Genomic DNA, 22,199 nt, shown 5'->3' on the forward strand with positions numbered 1-22,199 from the left:
CACACAACTCACTTGTTCTCATGTTCACTCACTCGCAGAATCCTATAAACATTTCATTCAAAACATACACATCTATTGTTGTTCTGGTTCAACTTCACATTTCCATACAAGTCAGTTTCAGCCTGGCACCCAAAACAATATTTTCAAAACTACACAACCACATCTCTAAACATTTTCCTTGCATGCTTATACATATATTAATGTTAATCCTACTAATTTTAATCACATTTCCATAAATCTCAGTTCATTTTTCTGTTTTAATCACACACACAAATGTTGTCATTCCTGCCAACATGAGCAGCAAACTGCTCTTTTTATATATAAAGCTTAGCTCACAGCTGTTCTAATTCACAGGATTTATCCCATATTTTCAACTTCCAAAAGCAGCTTCTGTTTTTTCCTACAATCAGAAAATATTCTCCTGACTCTGCCAACTGTTATCTCTCAGCCTTGAACAAAAGATTTTAACTATTCTCAGTGCGGTTTTGGCCATATTTTCTTGTGTCTATCAGCACTGGCTTTCTGCCAATTGCGCCCATCGCATGCAAAATTGCTTATCTCACTGCCGTAATACATTTTTTCAAGTTGCTATTTATCTTTTTATCTTCATTTTCTGCTGGAGAAAGATGATCTGATGTCGGTTTTGCCTTAGAGATTAATTTTAGTGACTTTTTCTTGTTTTAGCTACACAGTTGCAATCAGCAAAAAATGGATTTATGTGCAACTTTCTTTTGTGTTTGTTTTTATGAAGCGTTTGGCAGTGTTTTATCGTTCAAAGCAATTTGGTCAGCTAGGACTCTTATCTGTACAAGTATATATAATTTAACCCCTATCTGCTTCCACTCACTCGCCTCAAGGGGTGCAAAAATGGTCAAATTCTTTGACTGCAATTCATTATTTTGCCTTGTTCATTCTACATAGAATTTCAGATAGCAAATATGTTGCCCTCATCAATGGCTTGCTCAAACCTCTATCTTTTTCACTGATCCCTGCCTATCTCAACGTTGGTGCTTCTTTATTAAATAATATAATTTCTTGTGTTCATCTCACTTTGTACAATTCATTGTAGCTCCTCGACACCTTTAATTTCAAAACAGACATATAGACTGACAGACAAAACAGTCAACTTTTCACATTAATCCTCAGTGCTCTTTACTTTATCTCTGCCCCTAAATATAGCCGATAGGAGTTTAGCTCATCTCCTCATTTGAACCTGTTCTACACGCAGCCTAAGTTTACACCGATTGGAGTGTGAGAAAACCTCTTCTGAATCCCTTGGGGTCAGGATTCTGGCCATTTCTCTCTCTTTCTTATTTACACACAAAAAAACACTCTTGGTATTTCTTAAACAACACCCCATTACTTTTATACACCCCATTACTTATCTAAACTACCCCATTGCTTTTCCCTTTATTACCACAAACCGCTTAATTATATACATAATACATGTTTTTTTATTTTTCTACCTTTTGTCTTTGTTCCTCACAATACATACCATAATCCACAGATGTCAAAGCCATGCCACGCTATGCTGACAGCCATAGGGTGACCTCCCACAACAAATGAGGGTACACTGCAGATTCACGTACCCTGTCATTTCTCCTGGGCATCTCCTATCTCTGTCAGCATAGGTCTGGGTTCTTGTCCATGGAAGACCTTCAGGGTCCCTTCGTACAGTCACCATGTGTAAAGGGGGACCTTCTGCATCCCCTCAAACCGTCTGACATCTGTGGACAACTGCACTGGAACAAGTACAAAGGAAGACCGAAGCCCGGATGCGAGTTCACAGTCCTCTTTAATATCACTGGAAGTACACAGAGCTCCTACAATCAGCTTGCTTTTATATACTTTTTACCAATGACATAATGCTTTAATATAAGCCCTCCTTGTTTTTGATTGGTTGGCTTACATGTCGCTCACCAAGCCACATTAGCTCATTTTTGGCATGCTCCATCTGACTGACACATAGACTAATTAGCCCATTCCAGTGTCAGCTAAACATCATTATTTATCCTTCAAATCTTGCCAGGAAACAGTTCTTATCTACTTCTTGAGACTCTGCCATATCTACTTGCCAGGTAATACTGTGAAAACCTCCATACGCTAATTTTATTTGTTGCCAAGTAAGCAGCTGTTCTGCCTAATTGGTAGCTTTCCTGTGTGCTTATCTGATTTTTTTTATCAATCATTGTCTGCTTTTTCTCCCAACATTTCTAAATGCACCTATCCCAGATATGCTTATCTACAGTGAACTGCTGACAAATAAAATTCATTATCTGCATGAGTAAGAACTTTTGACACCTGCTCCTGAAGCCATTTTGTTTTCTGGCATCCATCTTAGAAAATATCTCAGCCTGTTCAGCCGAGATACTCTGCCATTATACCAAATGGCAAACCTATTTACTTTTGAGCATAACTCCTTTCCTATCCAGTTTTCAGACTACATTTTTACACATTCACGATATGTGAGTAATACTGGCGACAACCTTTACTTCCTGATTCATTCTGACCCCAAAAATATACGTCTTTATCTTCAAAAAGCACTATAGTTCTGATTTTTGCAATACTGGAACTACTGACCAGCCCACCATGCCATCTGCACCCAGGTTTGGGGGGGGTCTAGCAACCCCTCTACACTAGAACAGCCCAAGACTACACTGACTACACAGAGGGCTTCGGGGTACAAAGTAATATTATAAAATCCAGCCATAAAGTTAGTGAGATCCAGAACTGTATGTGAGGAATTGAACCATCTACACTGCAGGTGTGCACTCGCCTGGGCTTTTTTGATATATTTTTTAAAGAAATTGAATGATGGGAGATCAATCTCAGAAAATGTGAGGCGCTAAACCGCACACATTTTCCTATGCTCACTGCACAACAAAAACATATATCTGTGCACTTTGAGGGACACAGTCTACAGGTGCAGTCCTCCCTGTCACATTTAGTTAGAATTCGACAGCCAGGAGAACATGAAAGCATCAAGAGGAGGAGGGCAACACCTTACTCCTGCCATGGCCAGCCTAATTAAATATCAACAGCTCGATGGATCCGCCCTGCCCATTGTCAATCTGTTGGTGATGGCGCATATTGATGAGAGATAATTGAAGAAGGCCTTTTGGATGCCTGGTCACAGAGCTGACAAAGGGGACAGGAAACCCAACACTTTTTTGATATGCATCTGTGTCAACCTGAAGTCAGCTCCCAATCCTTAGTATGAAGGGTAGTGAATGTCATGTCTGGGACAGCTGTTTACAGTAGGTAACCCCTGCAGGGGGACCTCCTTCTAGAAGGAAGAAGTATGTGATTTGATGGAGAGAGAAAGTCTGTTCTCGACATAACTTCACCTGCACTTTGATCAGGAACCAGAGAGAGCTCAATTAACCAGAGAGGACCTTGAATCTACAACATACAGGAAGATGGGTCAGACTTAAAAGCGCTTGTTTTCATCCCTTTGCCTTTCCTGTTGCAAAGCTCTCTGGTTATGACCTTGCACATAATAGAAGATTGTTGGTGGGAACCCATGATTGGTTCATTAAGGTAGGCTTAGCCTGCACCAATCAATGGTGCCCATTTGGCTTTAAAAGAGGGCTTAGCCTCTCTTAGCAGATCATCTGCCGACTTTGAAGGGAATAAGAAGGACTCATTTGGACCCAGGCTGAAGGTACAGCCTGCCTTACAGCTTCATCCAGTGAAGGAAGGGCAGGATGTCCAAGGGGGAAGCACAATCCCTCCCTAAAACATCTCCCAGGGAACTGAGAGAGATACCGACCTCAGAGGACCCGTCCAGCAGCTCCAGAACTGATATCCAGCCTGCACACATTGATTTATTTGTTTATTTCTAATGCGCCATAGCCTGCAGGCATCAGGGTGTACAGATAGACAAACATATGAAAAGAACAAGACTTACAGAAGAGACATCTAGTTATTCGAAAATTATGTTTTTACGAAAAGTGGTGTATTTTTCTTCGGAGCGCATGGATATGGGAAGATTGTTCCATGCGCAGGCAGCTCTGAGAAGAAAGGATCCACCTTTTTGTCTGACCCGTTTTGCATGTGAGTCCTGCTGGATATGCGTTGTGTCAGAGTATGCTTCAAGTAGTCAGGCGCCTTTCCATGTATGTACTTGTAGGTCAAAGTTAATGTTTTAAATTCTATTCTCTTTTCAACAGGCAGCCAGTGATGCTCCTTCTGGAAGTTGGAGACATGTTTCTTCTTAGATACGTTTTGTATTATCCCGACAGCTTCTTTCTGAATAATTTGTAACTTCTGGATGTTTTATTTGCTATCTCCACTAAATAGGGCATTGTAATAATCCAGCTGTGGCATTATTATGGCTCTGAGTAGAGTTTCACGATTTCTTTGTGAGACTGGTGGGTTAATTTGCTGCAGTATTCTAAGATGATAGTAAGCATTTTTAGCAATGTTGTTAACATGAGTCAGAGTTGAGGGATGTCTCAAGTACTGTGCCAAGTGTTTTTACTTGATCAACCACCTTGATGGGGCAGTTATCTAGTATAAAACTGGTGTAGGTTTGATCAAGCGTTTTGCGGGCTTGTTTTGTCCCAAAAATCATGAGCTCAGTTTTTGAGCAATTTGGGCACATCCAGTTACCAACCATCCATTCCTGAATGAATGAATAGATATCGTTAAGATTGGATGTGTCAGTCAAGTAGTTACCACTGAGAGCCATGATAAATTGAAAGTCATCAGAAAAGGTGGTGAAATGGAGGCTGTTGGCTCCTAGTTTTTCACATAGAGACTTCATGTAAATGTTGACAAAGGCTGGGGAAATACAATCCCCCTGAAGCAATACTGTCTGATAGAGACAGGGTCTGAAAAGGCTGTGCCCCAGCATATTCTGGAAGTTCTTTCACTTACGAAATAGCATGGCTAGAACAGTTTCCAGTATTGGCTAACGTTTTCAGCAGTCGTGGGTGATCCAGCAAATCGAATGCTGTGGAGAAGTCTAAACAGATTGCCCAGCTAGGTTCTGCCAGCAAGCTTCCTAGGTTGGAAGTGTCAGAGAGTCTTTGATTAAAGAGCACGGACCCAGGGATCGAACCTGTGTTGTTGCATGTCGTCTTGCTTCCAAGGTGTGCACGTTGCGGCTGAGCTATCCTCTCGGGAGAATAATTATATTTTCGCTGTGTTGCAACTAACCAATTATCCATGACCTTGCGGAGATAAGCCTGCCATTCTTTCCATGTTACCACAATTGGACAAGGAGGTTTATAATTTACTTATGTTTCCAATCTGTTCAGATCCCTTCTGGTGTATTAGAGGTGTGGGGCTGATTGATGGTTTAGAAACCGATACCCATCCCTGGATCACTAGTGCCCTGGAAGTTGATTAGTCACACTGTAAACCCGGCAACATTCATCGCTGAACCAATAGAGGAGGGAGACTATGTACATGATTGCACTACAAACATGGAGCAATATGACAACATTTCAAAAGTAAGCGAAAAGCCAATTGAGGGGGTAGAGGCGCTTCACATTGATGGTTCATCAATGATAGACCAGACCACATGGGAGAGACATACAGGCACAACATTAGTGAAAATAAAGGTAGATGGGACAGCTGTAGTGATAGCGACTGCATGATTACCATCACATTTGTTGGCGCAGGCAGCAGAACTAGTAGCCCTTTTATTGGCATTAGAGCAGACCAAGAACCAGGAAGTGCCAGGGCACTCGGACTCATCCTACGTGCCATCTACAGTCCACTCTGGATTGTCCCAGGGGCTGACGGCACGCTGGTGCAGCATGCGCCCCTATTGGGCAGAATCATAGAGACGCTTCAATTCCCAATAGGCATATCGATCATGAAGTGCTAAGCCCACACGAGAGGGGAGGACCCCGTCTCCCAGGCAATGAGGCAGAAGATGCAGAAGCGAAGCAGACAGCATATTTTGTTGACATTTTAGAATTTGAAACCCCATCTCACACATGTACTCGTGTGCGTGCAATGGTGTTACAAGAGGGGTAAAGTGCGTTACCAGTGACACAAATTATGGAGTTACAGGGGAGCACACAGAGGGGAAAAAAAGAACTATGGGTGAAAAGGGGGTTCTCTTTATCTCCATCAGATGCCCTACGGCGGCAGGAGAGTCCAGGAAAACTGGTCATGCCACTGTCATTATTACAGACTGCACTTACAGAACTATACCAGCCTACCCACATGGGGAAGGATGTACTTGCTGCTCACATTGGAGAAGATTGGTTCTGTCCCAATTTAATGTAACATGTAACTGTGTTTATTGAAAATTGTGTGACGTGTAAATGCTTCACTGCAGGGGATACATTAGGGGAAGTGAGAGGAGCCATACCTCACCCACTGGGCCCATTCCAAAATCTTCACATTGACTATGTAGATATGCTTCAGGTATATTAAGGCTACCACTATATGATAGTGGTTGTATACCCATTTTTCGGATGGATCGCAGGAGGTTCCTGTTCGCACCCTGGTGCCCTTAGAGCAGCCACATTCCTGGTTAGTGAGATTTTCCCATGCTGGGGAGTGCGTGAGTTCCTGCTTTCTGACAATAGACCTTACTTTGTTAACAAAATGTTCCAGCATATCACAGCTTTACTGGGGATCCAGCACAAGTTTTCCTGTGCTTACCACTCACAGGCTAACAAGGTGTGCGAACGCCTCAACGGCCTGCTCAAGGAGAGGATAGCAAAGATTAAGGCAACCCTGAATAAAAGCGGGCTACATTGCCTGCTCTTAGCATTATTCTCATTGCGCAACCACTTTAGTTCTGACCACCCTTTAATACCACATTGGTGGTAATCGGACGGCGCATGCAACTACCCCCCGGCTCCTACCACTAGAGCATTAACAGACTCCCATTCTGTATCTGAAATACTTGGTAATGAAATTTATAATTACACTGCTTTTTTGATGGCTAGTGCATCTTTTATTTCCCACCAACTGCACCCACAACGGGAGAGGTAAAAACAAAACAAAGGGGACAACATCCCAGAAGCCAACAAAGATTGCTTGAAACAACCACAGCTATATCCAGGAGACTCAGTTCTTGTATGAAACGTTGTGCAAGCCTGGTACAAATCCAGATAGATTCCTCCATCCCTATACCATAGAGGAAGTAACCGATTGAGCAGTGAGAATAAAGGGCAAGAGAGCCTGGAATTACCTCAGTGATATGAAACTCTGTCGGGCAGAGACTTCTCTCAGCTGCAAAGAGAAAGGGGGTGACTTGAGACAAGAAGAAGGAAAAACACCCAAGTAAAACAAAACCAGGCAGAAGACTTGCAGCCAAGGTATTACTCGCTCTAGAGCGGGAGAGATAGGGAATGGACTTCCTACACATACAGATCAAAGTACACTGTTTTTCTTACACATAGCTATTCATCATGAATGTTGCAATTGTTATTTCTATGTCCCATGATTGCCTCATATTACATGATTGACCAGGGCCCTAGGCCACCACCTTTCAGGGGCATTTTTTCCGATTTGTCAGACGGTCTGAACAAGAGAAAAGACCACCTCCTAGTTTATTTTTTAGTGCTTTTCTGATTCATTTGGCCCAAACGTATCCATGACTTTGCCAGGGAAGTCCCTCTGTCATAGAACTCCTCTGTGATCCCAGAATCTGTGTTGGTTGGGAACAACTATTCTTCATCGCACTCGCACAATACTACACCCACGGAGCTTAAGCTAATATATATTAGCAACATAACCATGCTTTTTTGACGAATTTCAGGTGCATTCTATATCGTCTTTGGAGCTACACAAGAGTCCTAAGTGAAGTAAGTGATGGGTGTCATTATTAAAAGTGTAATTGTGGCATTGTGTGTTTTCTTTTGTCTCTACCTCTTTACCCTCTTCGTTTTCTGGAGACTACTTTTTGTAGATGTACAAGCTGTGTCCCCTACTAATGTAACCCCAGTCCAGGCAGGAATGGCCACCATGTCATTTTGGGTGATAATCGCTGCCAAACTAGTAAAAAGAAGTAGGCGCAGTGCTGATCTAGATACTCCTGTCGTCTCCCAGGCCCTCTACATGACCCTGGATTCTCATTTCATCTCTAAAACCCAGGACATCCTGTCCTCTCTCTCTTCCTCTCACCCTGCACCCTCTACTCCCTGCTCTTCCTCTGGCCCTTCTATGTCCACCTCTCCTCCCCCTTCTCTTCCTTTCCCCTTTTCTCCCCAGATGACGTTTCTAGACAAGTCCGATCTATGAAAGTCTCATCAAAACAGGTTCACCCCTGTTCCTCCAAAACAATCAAGGACCACATTGACACCTTCTCCTCTGCTCTGGCTGACTTCTGCAACCATTCCTTTGCCACTGGGGTCTTCTCTTCCTGCGTTAAGCACTCCCCTGTGCACTCTCTTCTTAAGAAACCCTCTACCGACCCGTCCAGCAAGGCTAACTATCGCCCAATCTCCATCACTCCTTTCCTGGGCAAACTCCTGTAAAAGCTGGCCATCTTCTAGCTTGATCTTCAAACTGAATCTGTTGGTTGTCTCCATGACCATCAGTCTGGCTTCAGAGCTGCCAGAAGCATGGAAACCGCTCTCCTGAACATCCCTGAAGACCTGTTCTCCAACCTTGATTCCAACACCCCCTGTATCCTCATCTTACTTGATCCCTCTTCTGCCTTTCACACGGTCAACCATGCCATCCTGCTCAACCGTCTCCATGATAATCTGGGCATCACCGATCAGGCCCTGGCATGGCTGACCAATTTCCTCTCCGATCGACCCTCCCAGGTCCAACTTGGGTCCTTCCACTCTTCTGTCTCTATCTATACCTGTGGTGTTCCCCAGGGGTCTAACCTCTCTCCTTGGCTGCTCAACCAATACCTGGCACTTCTTGCCCACTGCATTGCCGCTCTCTGCCCCAACTTTCAGTGCTATGCGGATGACACTGAACTCATTGTCATGCTCCCTTCCCCACTTCTTCTCCATCTCTCATCTCTGACTATCTGTCTGCTATCCAGGAGTGGTGTGCCACCAATGATCACTGCCTTAATGCCAGTAAGACTGAGATTTTCCTCATTGGCACACCTGCTCCTTCCTTTCCTGTTGCTCTCTGGCCAGCCTCTCTTGGTCCTCTTCCTGCTCCCACCTGTGAGGCTAAAAACCTCTGGGTCACCTTCGACTCCACACTCTCCTTCCCTCCCCACATCTCTGACATCTCAAAGAAGTCACACTACCAGCTGCACCTCCTCAGAGGTATTCTTCCTTTCCTCTCCTTCCCACAGAAGCTCACTGTCTCCAGAGTTCAGCCTCTTTTTAAATCTGCCTGCTTCTACTCTCTGCCCTCTGCAACTCATCCAGAACAGGACTGCAAGACTTGTCCTTGGTCTCAAGCCCAGGGATCGTATCTCTCCAGGACTGAAATCTCTGCACTGGATCCCAGTGGCTCTGAGGATTAAGTTCAAAACCCTCTGCATTGTCCATAAGGCCTTCTGGGGCCTGGGGCCTCAATACCTTCAACTCTCTCTTCCTAAATATCTTCCTTCTTGAGCTTTTTGCTCATCTGCCTCCAAATCCCTCAGAGTCAGTGCTTCTCCAAGCAACGAGTTGGTGGTAGATCTCTGTCTTCGGCTGGGGATTCCTTCTGGAAAAGCTTCCTTGCCGCACTGAAACTTGAGGAGAACCATCTCCGGTTCCGAAAGCACCTCAAAACCTTTCTCTTTGCTTCTGCTTTCTCTCCTCTCCTCCCCTGCTGATCTCCTGGCTGACACTGAAACTGCACTGGTCACCTGGCCCCCTTTGATCTCGGGCCCAGGTCCCCTCTGCCACCAGTTGCACACATGCACTGCGTCCCTGGCAACCCCTGTTCTTGGGGACTGTTTTCTGTATCCCTGCACTCAGCTACCAGCACTTGACACTGTATCTCTGCACTCAACCTTACAATTGCCACTAGCTGGCCACACTTTTTACTTATTGCATTTATGTATTACATTTATTTTTTTTACTGTCGATCCCATGTACTGCACTGCCTCCTTCCCCTTCCCCCCACACTTTTCCCCTTCCTCCTTCTCCTGCACTTGCGCGATCTCAATGTCACCTGGCCTAGTAAGATCATTGTTCCTGTCTTCCCTCTGTTCCCCCTCCCTTGCCTCATCGCTCCTTTAAATATTTGTTTATAGGCGTGTTATAAATGCCATATAATATCATATCATTTAGGTGGGGTTGATTCATATCTAACTGGTTCCTCCTGGGTATCTAAAAACATGTGGTATAAGCACATGACCAAAGTAGGTAAACAAACCACTGGATTCAGCTGTTATGGCTGCTGTATCATCCCCTATGCCATGAGTGCCTCCAGAACGTTTGTGGCAACTGAAATACCAGCAACAAGAGCACAATGCCTCATGTACCTATCGTTGTGCACCACAAGAGTAAGATTTGAAGGGAAGAGAGCTACCTTGGGATGCATGTCCAAAAAGACTTTTCCATATGAAGACAGTTATATAAAGACCCTAGACATGATGGATGATTACTGGAAAAAATATCAGGTCACAGAATATGTAACCGAAGGTCGACAGAAAGAAGAAACAAGAACAGTGACATTAAAGAAATTGCCCTGTCGCAGAAGGGGTCCAGCAGAGATAGGAGGATAACCAGGATGCTGGGAAAGACCGAAAATGCTGGTGTATGATCAAGTATACACAGCTGACGGCTGGAAAGAAGGTATGTTGGAGAGCAAGGCACATGCGCTCCTGACAGTTCCAGTCAGAATAGTACAAGAAGAAAATGACAAATGTTTAAAAGAATGGGAAGCAAGTGGGAAGTTACTGACATGGGTGGAGAATGAAGCTGGACCAATGCCCATAATACAGATAAAAGGAGCAGCATTATGTTTCCAGAATGATGGTCCAGTAAATATTAGAGAAAACACAGAATGCAAGCAGATAGTAAAAGTTCCAGGTATGAAAATTGGAACAGCAGTATTGATGGATTACTATTGGGCCTCAGGGCCATCTTAACCACTTTTTGGGCCCTGGGCACAGACATCTTTGCCCCCCCCCCCTCCACTAAGTGATCAAGAATATCTGCCCACCCTGCCGCGATCACACCCCATAGGAATGATATGCTGCCTCAAAGCATTAAAAAGTAAGCATGTTTACTCCCTTTAAGTGCCCTTACCCTCTTCATTCTTAATATAATCAGAATGATAAGCAAGTACCATTTGAAGGCCAACATTATCAATCTACAAAGAGGTTACTTCTGTTCTAGCATAAATATAGGAGGCTTGTTATCAGTAGCTTCCAGGAAGGTATGCAGCCTGTAGTATTAATGGAGGACTGTATGTAAAAGGTACATGTAACCCAGAATAGACAGATAACTCACATTTGCTGCCTCACAGAATGCAAACGTGCTCAAGGATGGATAGAGGAGGCCAATTGGGAGGAAGTAGAAAGCTACACATAACATAGCATGGATAGTGGATGCAGATTAGAACCTACCGGGAAGGTGTCTGTATCCCGACAGACTGAGATTAGAAATGGGATATGGTTTTCAAATGGTGTTGCCATTGGAGATCAAAGGAGCAGGTGCCTGTGGTGTGCAATATATAAATGCTCACTATTATAGTGGAAGCAACACTATAGCCAGTGAAACCATGAGTGAGGCTGTTTTGAAGATCATACCCTTAGAAGGAAATCACTCTGAAGGGCTGACAATTTTGAAAGGTTTAGGGACTGGCAATTTCGAGAGGCTAGGCAATACAAGATTAAATTAGATGCCCAGCCTTACACACACTAGTTAAGGGGTGAATCGGGATTTGTGCCAACTCTGCAAATTCTGTATTTGAACACTTTCATTACCAGTTCTTACCATGAACTAGAATAATCTAATTTTATAAAACTGACTTGGAAAGTACACCAATCACATTACCAAACATGACCATTTTAAAAAACAAAATATTATAGAGGGGTTTAACACAGAATGATTCTAGCTTCATTCTCTTCATCATCAAGAGAAGTATATAAGTACCAGCATACCAATCAGTGTGATTTAAAAGATTTAATCTGGGTTTGTCTTTTGTATTTTAAAGGTTTACATTGATATTGATATTTTATTTGTATCGGGCTGGTACACAAGTGTTTCAGAGCGTGACGAGGCAAGGGAGGGGAACAAGGGAGAACAAAACAAAGTTCTTACTGGGCCCAGTGACATTGAGAACGCGCAAGTGCATAGGAGAGGGAAAGGGGAAAGTGCATGGAGGTGTGGAGAAGTGGAAAGTGCTGAGCAAAGGAATACAAATAAATACATACATTAATTAAAAAATAAAATAAAAGCAACAAACAGTGCAGACAGCAAACAGTAAGTGCTGGGTTTAAGGCAACAGACAGGGTGTCTGATAAGTGCAGAAAAATGAAGGGGGGACTGTAAGGTTACAGATACAGACCCCAGTGCAGGGGATTGCCAGGAGGCACTGCGGGAGGGTGGCAGGGTGAGCAGGTACTGGGCCCAAAAGTCAGAGGCTAACCAGGTGCACAATGCCGGGAAAGGACATATCAGCAGGGGAGAGGAGGAGCGAAGGGAGACGCAAAGAGGAAGGTCTTGAGGTGCTTCTGGAAATGTAGATGATTCTCCTCAAGTTTCAGAGTGGCAGGGAGGCTGTTCCAGAGGGAGGCCCCAGCTGAAGACCAAGATCTACCCCCAGCTCTTTCTTTAAAAAAACAACTGAACCTGACGGAGTTGGAGGTAGAGGAGCGAAGAGCTCGAGAGGGGAGGTATTTGCAGAGGGATAGCTGAAGGTATTTTGGACCCAGGCCCCAGAAAGCCTTGTGGACAATTCAAAGAGTCTTGAATTGAATCCTTGCAGCAACTGGGACCCAGTGGAGAGATTTCAGAGCTGGAGAGATACGATTCCAGGGCCTTAGGCCACGGACAAGTCTCACAGTCCTGTTCTGGATAATTTGGAAAGGGCAGAGATTAGAGGCAGGCAGATTTAAAAAGAGGCTGTTGCCATAATCCACCCTAGAAAGAACCAGGGCACGAGAGACAGTGAGCTTCGGGGGGAAGGAGAGGAAAGGCAAAATCTTCTTAGGAGGTGCAGTAGGAAGTTTGACTTTTTAGAGACATCAGCAATGTGGGAAGAGAAGAAAAGCGTGGAGTCAAATATGACCCTGAGGTTCTTAGCCTCACAGGTGGGGGTAGGAGGAGGGCCAAGGGAGGCCGTCCAAGAGTGACAGGAAAGAAGGGTGAAGGTGTGCCGATGAGGAGGATCTTCGTCTTGCTGGAGTTCAGGCAGAGATTGTTGGTGGCACACCAATCCTGAATGGCATATAGGCAATAAGAGATGAGAGAAGGAGAAGAGGTGGCCGGAGGAGGCCTGAAAATGAGTTGAGTGTCATCAGCATAGCACTGAAAATTGGAGTAGAAAATGGCAATGCGGTCGGTGAGAATTGCCAGGTATTGGTTCAAAAGCCAGGGTGAGAGGTTAGACCCCTGGGTAACACCGCAGGTAGAAAGGGAGATAGATGAAAGGAAGGACCCAAGCCATCCAAAACACTGGCTTGTGAAATTGTCATTTATAAATGTGCAGAACAATCTTTTACTTTTACAAAAATGCAAAGCGTTTTTTTATGTCAAACGAGCAGACTTTAAAATATGCTTGCCCGAGTCCTGCACCATCTGGTCTGCTCCCTTCTATCTACCACCCCTTCCACTCAAATGGCCTACATAAGAAGAAAGATCAAGAAATGGGCTAAACAACGCCACCAGCATGCGAGAAGGCAAACTTCACAGAAGACAGGACAGTAATGTACGAGATATTAGATGATTTGACCAGGATCACTGTATTGTCTGCTGGCAAAGCGAGGATACTTATTCATCTCTTAGACTAACAGTTTATGCTCATCGTTGGAGGTGATTGCCAAGGTTTTACAACACCCCATCTGAACATACCAATTTCTAGACCTTCACTATAAGGATGACATGTTCGTTTTTATTGTAACCCCTATCTGGTGCAGGTACATTGCTGATGTTAGCACCTGCTTTGCTGCAAGACCAAGGACATATGCAGGCAGGTTTATAAACTTCCGACATAGGAAAGGCTCAGCCAGCCTTACAGGAATGTGCTATTATAATCTTGCATAGCAACACATATCTCTGCAATGAGTTCTTAACACACTGAGCTAATTTCTGAACCATTGTGGCACTCATTTTACCAATATGCATTTCAAAATTGGCTATTGCACATGATCAACATAATTTTCACAAGAAGGAAAGAATGCTACAGGAGTTGTGCCGCAATGAACACACACACTATATATACCACAGTCAACACAGAAAGCATTACATGATGAATTGATGAAGGCCGAATGTACTTGCCAAAACAGGCAGGCACTAGGTTTAGAGCCCTAGCATCATGCCATAAAATATCATGTGTGGTATTTAAGTCTGGTGAACAAAGGAGTCTTACTTCTTTAGATCAGGCAGCCTCCTGGGGCCCCCTCCAAGGTGAGGGCCCTGGGCAGGTGCCCCTTTTGCCCTCCGATAAAAATGTCTCTGTTGGGCCTGCAGATCCAAGCCATACGTGAAGCTACCACGTAGTTGGGGAGGGACGTGCTCACTGATTCATCTGAACACACCAGCACTGGTAGTACCTAGGAAGGATATCAAAGTAGACGACAAATTCTCCAAAATTGACTCTTACAAGAGAAAGAAGAGATCTGTAGAGCTGGCCATAGTAAAGAGGGGAAGCTGTGTATCATCAACAATGGAGGACTCCCTAGGTGCAATACCTCCAGAGCGTAGACTAGTTAGCAGAACAGAAATATTCTTTGCTTCCATCATTCCAGCAATGCAGGCCAGCACACATGTAAAATGGCTCCAGATCATGAGGTGGGAGCTGATGCAGACAATACATTTGACCGTCAAGGGGTTCAATGCAATCAAAGAAGAGATCCGAGCAGTGAGGCTAATTGCACTACAGAATTGTTATGTGTCAGATATGCTGACAGCAATGGAGGGAGGAGTTTGCACCAAAATCAAGTACTCTTGCTGTACATTTGTTGCAGCAAATGACAAAGACCATGGGACTCTCACTGAGGCGGTTACCAGGTTATCAGAGATGCATGCCAAAATGGAAGCTTAGACAAATGCTGCAGGGAAGGATGAAGGTTGGCTGTCGTACATATTTTCAACTTGGATGCCCAATGGAATGAGGGTGTTAGCTGTAGCACTAGTGTTAGTATTGCTGACACTGTGTGTCCTCAGGATATGCAACACACAATGCCGAATGAAAACTGAAAAGACTGTAGAGATGAAAGTACTAGTAGACATGGACTCGGAAGACGACAAGATAATAAAAGCTTGAGATACATTGAGAGCACAGTTAACTGATTGTCCTCTGTTCCCGGCTAGAGTAGTGTTCGCGTATCCTTACAACACCAAAGATTATTGGGAAGAATGGTTTTGGTGAAACCCTGTAGGAGACTGCAGTTATGTGACATGGAGTTTGGATATCATGCACGATTCTATAGACATCTAAGCCGAGTGACAAAGGTATGGATCCCGAAGTTGAAGCTAAATAAGATTGGAGGAGTGGTCGACAGGTTGACTAGAGGAGGGTTGAAGAGAGTGTCCCTGGAATGGCCCTAATGTCCCGTATGCGAATGTCAATCTGCAGAATGAAGAATGAGAGGTGTTGTTTGGCCAGTCACCAAATGCACCAATATATCAATGATATGACAAGAGATTTTCTCTCAGACAACCATTCAAACCATATCCAGTTGATGGGTTCGAGGAGACAGGGATCTCATCAATGGACCAACTCCACTGAAAGCAAAACCAAACAGTGATGATGTCATTAGAGACACCATGACATAGCACCGTTAGTCATGAAGCAAATTTGCACACATGCATGAAGTAACGCAGACATACACTAGTTTCTATTACTTGTAGACATGAAAAACATGCTTATGACTCCCGTAGGTAGAGGACGGATACACTTACATAATGCCATGCCAAGAACCTATTCCTTCTTTTGCCAAAGCAGAAACGCAAGACAACAAAATGTATGTGGAGCAAGATTGAATATGCTTTATTGCAACTAACCTTAGGAAGCTATAGAAACATATGGGGAACCTGTAGGTTGACTTAGGTGAATGAGGCTGGAAACACAGGCCTCAGATCCATAGAAGGGGCAACATGGGTACTGCAGCACGTGGCACAAAGCTGGTGTTCACAGCAAAGGACAAGGGCAGGTGGAAAATTCCAGGTTCCCGAGGCAGCAAGCCACCTGCATGAATTCAGAATAAACTACTCATAATTGCAGACAGAAGGGCTTCGTTTTGTGGTCTCTTCACATGTAACCCAACAGACCAGGACAATGCCAGTTTACTTGTGGTGAGAAAAGAAGCTTTTCCCAGCGAAGAAGACTGAAAGGATAAGTGTGTTGCCCATCAAAAATTCAACCTACAGGCACTCTCTCATGCTAGGTGATCAGACCAGTAGCATCAATCTGGAACACCCAGCACTCCATAGCCATTTCCATTACCTTGAAAATGTACACTGAGCTCTGTGAACAGAAAAGGGTCCCAGGACTTGGAGGATCCGCTCTAGCCAGTACAGAAGCTCAATTTGCAAGGTGATATAAAATGTTGCATGGGCCAATGGTCTTCCTGCGACCCTACAACAATGTAGTGGGCACATTTTGGCAGAAGTCTCTGGTAGAGCCACCTGATATGGCGACCCAATGAGAAAGATGAATACAAACTAACCAATGGGGATACCTCGTAGGTTTTTTGGGTGGACCTGTTTTTTGTGATGTCACTCATGAATAAAAATGTGTGACACAGGTTCGGGAGCTGAGATTGCTGGAGAATGTTGTTTTCTTGTATGATCTCTGTTTATCGGAGAAATAAAGACTGTAACCTTTGCCCCATGGCGGAGTCTTCCGTATTTGCATTGGGGAGTTTTGGTGGGCCTAAATTACTCTGCTGATTCAGACATTTGTATTGCAACCCTTGATTCCTCTGGCATATTTCACCTTTGACCAACTAAATTAAGGAAGACGGGAGAGTCACCAAATTCACATCACACCTCTTTCGGGACAACTTCAAAACTTTGATGGGAATGATATTTGGAAATAAATAATGGACTAACTAGGGTAAAACACCCGGTGATAGTCGTGACTTCAGAGGGCACACCCTGTCTACTGGGGAATGACCTCCTTCTGAGGTTATCACCCCTGGTTGACTCTGTGAACAAGGTCCTCTGAAACAGACCAACCGGCCCATCAAAATCAAATAAAGCACAAACTATGTAAGCTTGAATGGCACCTGCAATTTAATTGAACAACGGTCTAACAAAATAGAAGTTCATTTCAGGAATAATCAAGTCCCAAAAATTGCTGTCATCTCTGTAGGAGAACAAACTGGTGATGGGAACTCTTCTCAATTCTTGAAAATCAACCTCCCTTCCAGTTCCGAGTGGCATTCCACACTGGAAGGGGACACTCTGAATTTTTATACGAAAAACTGGCTCAAAGTGCACAGGAGGGCGGAGTGACCTCTGACGGGCCCATGGGATCAGAGCTCACCCTCGAGTACCTTAAGACGAGATAGCTGCACCTTGAGGTGGATGGGGTGCAGGATTCTCTTACTCCAACACCAATCAATAAGGACAAATCAAATGGTTTGGCAAAGAGAAGTCTGTTTAATGACAAGTACAAAAAACGGGGAAACATTAGGAAATCATCAGTGATACGATCGCCCGTCTCGCTTCAACTTCCACAATCTTCTTTCAAACAGCAATTCTTATAGCCAAAAGTCATCATCATTGACGTGTAACACTCGAAAGTTTGTCATGCAAGTCTATTGGTTGGAAAAGGTAACTTAAGTATAGGTACTATAACTGTATATGGTAACGGGGTGTGGGAATTGCATAACTCTTATCGGGTGGGCGTCTAACCCATCCCTCTACATCACTCGTGCTAGACGTCACTACAAGTACGACGTCTCATTGGTTCTACTAGCTATAGGACCCTAGATTATTTGGTCCATTGTGATTGGGTCCGTTACGCCCCCAAGCATACATCTCTACTTTAATTACCAGCTTGCAGAATGGTTACCCAAATACGGCATGCCCCAAGATTCACCCGGCCTCCCTTCCATCAACCAGTACATTAGGGCTATGTGTCAATTAGTTGGCTGAGGATGGCCTCGAAACTGTAGCTTCTTCTCAGGGAAAGTAATGGCATCCTCTGGTTTTGGGTGACATCAGACGTTGGTACCTCTTCGCGCTTGGCTGGTCACGTGTCAGTACACTGTGAAGCTGCTTCATTTTCCATCTATTTACGCATTAGATTCTCTATTCGGTCTCGCCACCTGCCTGGGCCTCCTTATCTCGACCTTCACATGCAGGCTACTATGCTCCTAAGTTTCGATTCTTCGGAGTTGCCGCTCTCCTCCCTTCCTTGGGTTGACCTCGAATTCCTAGCCATGAGCTGCTTCTTGCTAAGTTTCGATTCTGCTCTTTCGTCTGGCTTTGTGCTGATATATGAATCCTGGCCTGTTTGACCTCTACCATCCTGGGCGTAATTCTGCTTTCATGTAAAGTGGACTGCTCTTATATAATGTGCTACATTGAGGTAGATATATATATATATAGTTGGCGCTTGCTGCTCTATTCTTCTACTAAGCATAGCAAGCCGTACTGTTTTCTTAGCTTCTTGCGTTACAAGCCTATGTACAGGCGTTAGCTGGTTGCATCGTTTCATCATGTTTTATGGTTATGTTTCTTTATATTTCGACATCGTCTCTTCTTCTATGTCTCTGATATCTTTATCCATGGTGTTTCGTCTTAGTGTGTCATCTTTTGGTTGTTGTTTGTTCATCTGTACATCTGCATCTGTCTGGGCCCTTGTGACAACACCATTCGCCTTCGATTAAGGCCCTTGGGTCTCTTCTGGGACAGTCTGAAAGTAGTCTTTGTGTCGTGTTAGCTGTTGGTACGGTTGTCTCAATGGGTACCGTGCTGCCCATTGTTGTCTAGTTATTGGCACTTCAACAGGTATTTCTCTTCTGATGGGTACTGGGCAGAGCCCTAGCGCGGCTCTCTGCTGGTTTATTTGTTCATCATACGTCACATATCTCGGCGAGTATGCTCCTGGTATGTCAAAATGGGTGGCTGGAGTGCAGGCCATATCTGGGACCTCTTCTACACTCCCCCCTCTGGTCGGTTCATCGACCACTTCTACTTCCTGCTTTGGATTCACCTTACTTGGTTCTTCTGTATACATTTCTTCTTCTTCTTCTGGGTTTGTACATGATGGTGCGAAGGAGTGTCTCTTTGGAGTCCACATTTTTATCACTCCTTTCAAACTTCCTGCTGTTTTTACATGTTCATCTTTGTTCCAGGTCACTAACTGGCATAGTCCATTTGGGCTACAATAAATCCATTTTCCTTTGTACTTTCTTCGTTTCCTGGGATACACAAATTTTGTTTCTTCTGGTGCATATTCGCTGGCCTTCACAAGTTCTCTTATTTCTTCATCAGTCAGGTCTCTGGGCTTCCATCCTGGTTTCACATCGATCATGATCTTCAACCCTATGGCATTCTTCGCAGATTTCTGGCATTGTGAGATAATTATCTTGATAACACAAAATCCTAACATTATCATCAGTAGCAGGGCTCCCAGGAACTTGAATATGTCTTCCATCCATTGTGTGACCCATGAGAATAGTGTTCCAAACCAGCTGTCATCATCAACTTCATCAGTTTCATCAATCATCTGGTTCTGTAGGTTTGTCAGCATACGTATGGCTTCTGTTAAAGTTCCATTTTCTTCGTCATGAGAAGGTATACATTTGCAACATGATTCTCCGATTTTTGCACAAACTCCCCCATCCATTGCTGTGATCATTTAAAGCACATATCGGTTCTGTAGAGTCATCAGTCGGATTGCTCTTAACTCTTCCATGATTGCGTTGAATCCCTTTATTGTCGAGTTGATGGTTTGCAGTAATTCCCATCTGGTGATTTGCAACGACTTAGTATTTACTCCAACCTGGAATCTTGGCATGATGATCGTCGTGAATACAGATGAGGTGAGGGTGAAGAGCGTGTGCTCATACGGGATTGCATGGAATGCTTCTTCTGATTTGCCAGAAAAGTAATTTTCTCTCTTCCTTCGGGATACCAGCTCAACAGATTTCCTTTTCTTCAGGTGAGCATCTGCTTTCGGGAAACTGTCAATATTCGGGATCAGTAGTGCAGGAACGTGGACGTTCACTATTGTGCATATGTCTTCCCAGTTTTTTGTCAGTCTTATGTATGCTTTGGATCCACATGCCCAATACTGATCCATAATTACTGTGGTTCCGTGAGTATTACTGGAGCTTCAAAGATTCGTCCGCAGTTCTGATTCTCTCCCATCTTCCTCGTGCCATTGTTCCTGAAGCACAACTTTGGGATTTCCAGTGGCACTATCTGCAGGAATCCTCCTCTGTCTTCGACCCAGGGTAGTAATTTTGTGAGTTTCGGCCATAAAGGTTTGCACAACCTCTGAGAGTTCTCTATTTCTTCCTTATAGGCTCCAAAGACCATCCATGCTCGGCAAATCACCACTCCTTCTTCCCATCCGTCTGGAGAAAGCACTGTTCCCCAAATCTGCATTTGGCCTCTATTCTTCCAATTTTTTGCCTCTTCTGGAGTATTTCCTTGGACTTTTAGCTTTGGGTTCACTTCCAATCTGATTGCTGCTCCTTTAACTCCAGGCTTCTCGTACCTGATCACATGATTCCTTGTATGGGCTCTGTTTCTTGTCTTAATGTCCTGTATATAATCATCTTCATCAGAGTAATTTGTCTCGGTTGCCGATATCAATGAGGCATCCCCGCCCATAAACTGCCCTCTGGTGTTGCACATTGTTATGTGTGACAGACAGTGTGCTCTCGGGACATCAATTTCCACAGCCACGAAGATCTTGCATTTCCCCATGCTGTATGGTAGGAGTGCACAAACGAAGCATTCTCCTTCTGATTAACTTCTTCCAACTTCTTTCATGTGCTGGTACCAAATGTTGTTTCCTAGATGTGCTGCGCTGTCCAGGTAGTCGTTCAGTTCACTGTTATCTTCATGCAGGCTCCTCTTGATCTTTAGTGTCTTCCTGTAGTTTGCTATAACTACATCTCTAAACGCATCTGTGTGGCTTTTCCTTGCTGAAGGACTCTCGGGCATTCTGGTCGATGGAGCAAGTTTCTTTATCTGCATCGATGTGCTAGGTGGAGGTTTTGCAATTCTCTCCTTCTCTTCTTGCATTCTTTTCCTGTCCTCTATAAGTGACTTTATCAACCACAAGCCTGTCACCGGCCCAGTGTATGGCTGCATCGTGGGCCTGGTACTTGTTCCTTTAGTTGCAACTTGTGTGATTGTCAGTACAGTCTCTGCGGTTTTATTTTTCAGTTCCTCATGCCGTTTCTTTGCTCTAGCTATAAACGGCAATAAATGATCTATTAACATTTGTGTCTTTGCAGTGAATTCTCCTACAGCTGATTCTGTCTTTTTAAGGGCTTTTGTTAAGTCTTCTTTCGTTGGCTTTTCTTTTGGTTCTTTTTGGTCTCTCTCATTATTTTCTGGGGCTGATTGTTTGGTAGGCAGTCTCATGCTCTTGATTGCCTTCGCTTGAGGTCCTGTGGCCATTGACACATGCCCTGGTTCATGTGCATTCAGAGTGTGGGTGCGTGTGGTTGTCAGTGCTATGTTTTCATTCATTCCGTGCTGACCCTGTCTCTAGCTCTTCTCTTCATTCGTTACCTCAAGTGTGTATGTGTCACTGTTGATTACATTCATTTTCAATTCATTCACTGTACCATCAGATTTTCTCGGACTGGAATAACTATATAGGGTCTAGGTGCTTTTGTGGGACTCATGTGTACATCATCAGGTGGGTGCACTGATAGGAACGCTTCGTGCACCAAGGAAAAATGCAGTTCTGATCATTAATGACAGCAAAATAATGATAAACACAATGCATAGATACATGATAGCACAGTAGGTAAACCGGCAGCATTTCGTCTGCTTGTGGGAGGACCAGGTTACTGTTGTGGGCCCCCATCTTGATCATAACATAATGTCAATGTTTATTATTTTCCCCCAATTCACTATTGTTCTCGAACAGTTTGTATCATAACGTGTCTGGTGCTTCACAAGTGTCCCCCTCTTGCGGGTGACGATTGTCTCTTGATACATGATGCA

Source organism: Ambystoma mexicanum, chromosome 11 (assembly GCF_040938575.1).
Source record: "Ambystoma mexicanum isolate Mex_15411 chromosome 11, UKY_AmexF1_1, whole genome shotgun sequence".
NCBI lineage: Eukaryota > Metazoa > Chordata > Amphibia > Caudata > Ambystomatidae > Ambystoma > Ambystoma mexicanum.